This window comes from Folsomia candida, unplaced genomic scaffold (genome assembly GCF_002217175.1).
Source record: "Folsomia candida strain VU population unplaced genomic scaffold, ASM221717v1 Fcan01_Sc010, whole genome shotgun sequence".
Lineage (NCBI taxonomy): Eukaryota > Metazoa > Arthropoda > Collembola > Entomobryomorpha > Isotomidae > Folsomia > Folsomia candida.
The window spans coordinates 1,257,482-1,261,101 of NW_019091202.1; positions in this window are offsets into that span (position 1 = coordinate 1,257,482).

A 3,620-nucleotide genomic window follows, 5' to 3' on the forward strand; every position below is an offset into this window, starting at 1 on the left:
ATAATTATTTTGTACAAAGATGCATTAGTAACTTCAACTTATGCACCATTTGTGTTTTTTCAAAATGGGAACTTCAGGACGACACTTTAAAAAAAAGTGCCTAATTTTTCTTATTGATTTTGCAAACATTTGAATGGCGAGTGTAGGAAACTGACCTATGAAATGAGCCTTTAAATGTTTAATTTTTGAAAACGACGACTTTATTACGTATCAAAAAAGGATGAGGAAAACGTGGAAAATATCAAAAAAATTCGCCGACAAATATTTCGGACACAAAATTAATTTTATCAACTGTGTCTATACAAAATTATAACTCTCTGTACATCCCTCAGCAGCAGGCTACTTGAAAAGTACTAATCCTAAGCTATCTATATAAATTTTGAATCCCACAAACAGGGGGTGTGGCTTTCAGCGCTTTTGCCATTTTTTCGAGAAAGCATGTCGTGTGACATATCATTTTGACCAGAAACTTAACAGCAACCTAAAAATAGTATCGATGTTACCAAAACCACACCCCCAGTGGGTGTGGCTTTTAGCGCTTTTGCCATTTCTTCGAAAAAGCATGTCGTGTGACATATCATTTTGACCAGAAACTTAAGGGCAACTTAAAAATAGCGTCGAAGTTACCAAACCCACACCCCCAAGTGGGTGTGGCTTTTAGCGCTTTTGGCAGCAACTAATAAAATAGGTCATGCGATACGAATAATTTATCGGAATGGAATGGGGACCTCGATGGTTACCTCTTATCGCATACAAACCACACCCCAAAGTCGGTGTTGTTTCTACATATGCAATTACTCAAAAAATTTTTAAAATCTGATATAATTATGAAAGGCAGAATATATAAAGAAATCATAATTTCATAAAATTTCAAGTAATCCAAGGAATTCGGTACTATGATAAATGTGTACAAGTTTTAGACATGCCATAATTTAAAAAATTACAAATTGAACAACCTTTCACGATTTTACAATAACAAAAATTTTGGGTGAATAGTTTTTGTAAAAATTCGTGTTAATTGGAAAATTGATATTAATTTCCCAACGTTTTGATAAGTTTCTTTAAGCAATAATCGTCTACTTGTAATATATTTATATCCGCTAATAATAATATTGCCATTTAGAAATTTAACTTGAATCACATGTTTAAACCGGCAGGGATCAATCTCGCCGCTTGCATGCCGTAGTACTTAACGCGTCGCCGAAAAACCGTGCAAAATTGGCGCCGCCGGCAACTCAGTCCTGGTTGACCTCCTGAGAGGATCACATTAAAATTTATTTTCAAAAATTTGCTCTTAAGTCAATGCTATGGATTTCACGTACATACTACTGAAGTTAAACTCTTTGCGACATGTTATTCAGAAACGCGACACGAACCATAGACCTGGGGCCACGACGCGAAAAGTTTGTTTGAATGGGCCCCGCCCACAAAAGCATGCAAATTTACGAAAATTTACTTTTTCCTCTTTTTATCTCCGTAATGGATGGACAAAGTCGAGGACAAAATAGGAATCACAAATGAGTGAACAAATAATAATCATAACAATAATCAAACAAAATTTTGTAACTTTGTTAACATCCGGCCAATTTTGGGGTGTGGTTACTTGGAATTGGATGTGATCCTTTAGAACACTTTTTTTCTATCACGAATCATTTCATCCGTCAAATGAGGGATATAACACCACTATTCTTGAATACGTAGCACATATACTTACCTATATTTCTTGGTTACTTTTAATTTTTTTCTTACAGAAAACCAACCAATAAAATTCCAAAATGCGATACACATTGACATTTCTTACCCTCCTCTTCGTCAACCATAGTGACGCTTTCTTGTCAAAGTTCGCCGCAGAGTTAGACCTAGTTCCGGACCCGTTACTTCCGAAACTAGAATGCACATTGCACTACTATCAAAGTGGGGATTTTGATGGTGGTTTGTCCCTCCTTGGTGATATACATGGACGTCTGGAATCGTCCTCGATTTCCTGGGTTGTCTACACTGAATGGCCTGTTTGGCAAAATGAAATCTCCGATAGATTATGGGTATTGAAAAAACATCAACCCTGGTGTAGCATCATTTTCCATATCGATATCACTAGAACCGCGTTAGAAACCGAATTCTACGAGACGTTTTCCTACCACATTTATCGCATCGAGACAATTTTTATCTTAATCCGGGAGACTATAGGGGATGAGTTGCTGCAAGGAAAGCTATATACTGCACCGTGCTTAGTATTTATAGAGTTGTACAGAACGAAACGTTTCCTTTCCTTGGAAAGAGGCAGAGAAGGAACATCTTTTCGTGCAATGCCAGCTACCTTTTCGATCGTGCCAATTCTTGAAAAGTTTCCTTACCTTGACGACACATTAATTCAATTCCTTCCAGGATTTGGTCCGACTGGATTTATAGATGAAGATTTAGGTAACCTTTTAGCCGTTTGGAAAACTACTAACGTATGTACTTAGATATGGCTAAGATCAGATCATTATCTTAATATAATAAACAAATTTAAATCCTCAGAAGCGCTCCAACTTGAATTGTTTTGACGCCAGGATCACCCAAGATATCTGGACGTGGACAACGTGGTCAAGAACTTTATGCCCAGTAAATGCCGCCAGAATCACATTTCTTCAAAATGCACTTAATTTCACGGTATCAATTGGTTACTACGATTCGTTTCCTGCCCTGATAAAGTTTGAATACCGGACAGAATTGTATGAACCGTTTCTAATGAGATCATCAGATTGGACACCTTCAATAATTTATTGTCAAATTTACCCCCGTCTGCCACGCGGTTGGACTGTATGGTTGAGTCCGTTTGACCTTGAAGTTTGGGTAATGATGGGTTTAACTGGTGCAATTCTAGCATATTTCAAAAAGACGGGAAATTTTCATGTTTTTCTGCGGCGTTGTATCGAGAAAGTTTTAAAATTAGCCATGTTTCGTTTGGCTTGATGTGCGTAATTTTGTACGAAACGTACCAGACCTTATTTACAACTAACCTTATCGTTCCAGTCAGTCTGCCAGGATTTGAAAACGTGGGTGAATTCGTGAATCATTCTAAGAATAACAAGATAATCTGCACCGACGAGCTAAAATGCAATTATTTGTTCGAGATTAGCCACGATATTACGTCAAATCTTGCAAAGTATGGGGTTCTTGGGAAATTAGATAAATTTTTAAATGTTCTTCCCATCAGCAATTTGTGGCTGGAGCACATCGAAGAACTGAGTGTCATGATGGCAGACAAAAGCTTGAATAATAATACACTTGTTGGAGTTCTGATTGACTCAAATTATGCTAAACAAAATGCGGAATTATTAATTCATAAGTATTACCTTCCAGCTATATTAAAATTGAAATTTCAATTGAATTCTGCTTATGTTTCTAATTGTCACTTACTAAATGTTGGGACAACTTCGTATTACTATAGTTTTTTTGAAGTCCCATATTTTAATGAATTAAAGAGAGTTGAAACTTTTACGAGTGAGTTTGGCTTTCTGAAATTATGGGAAGCAAACTGGATGGCTCGATTTCAGCAGAGGATACAGAAAACGATTGTCCGGCCTGCCAATGTGTTGACCCAAGGGGATGATGTATTCGTAAATTTTACACATCTG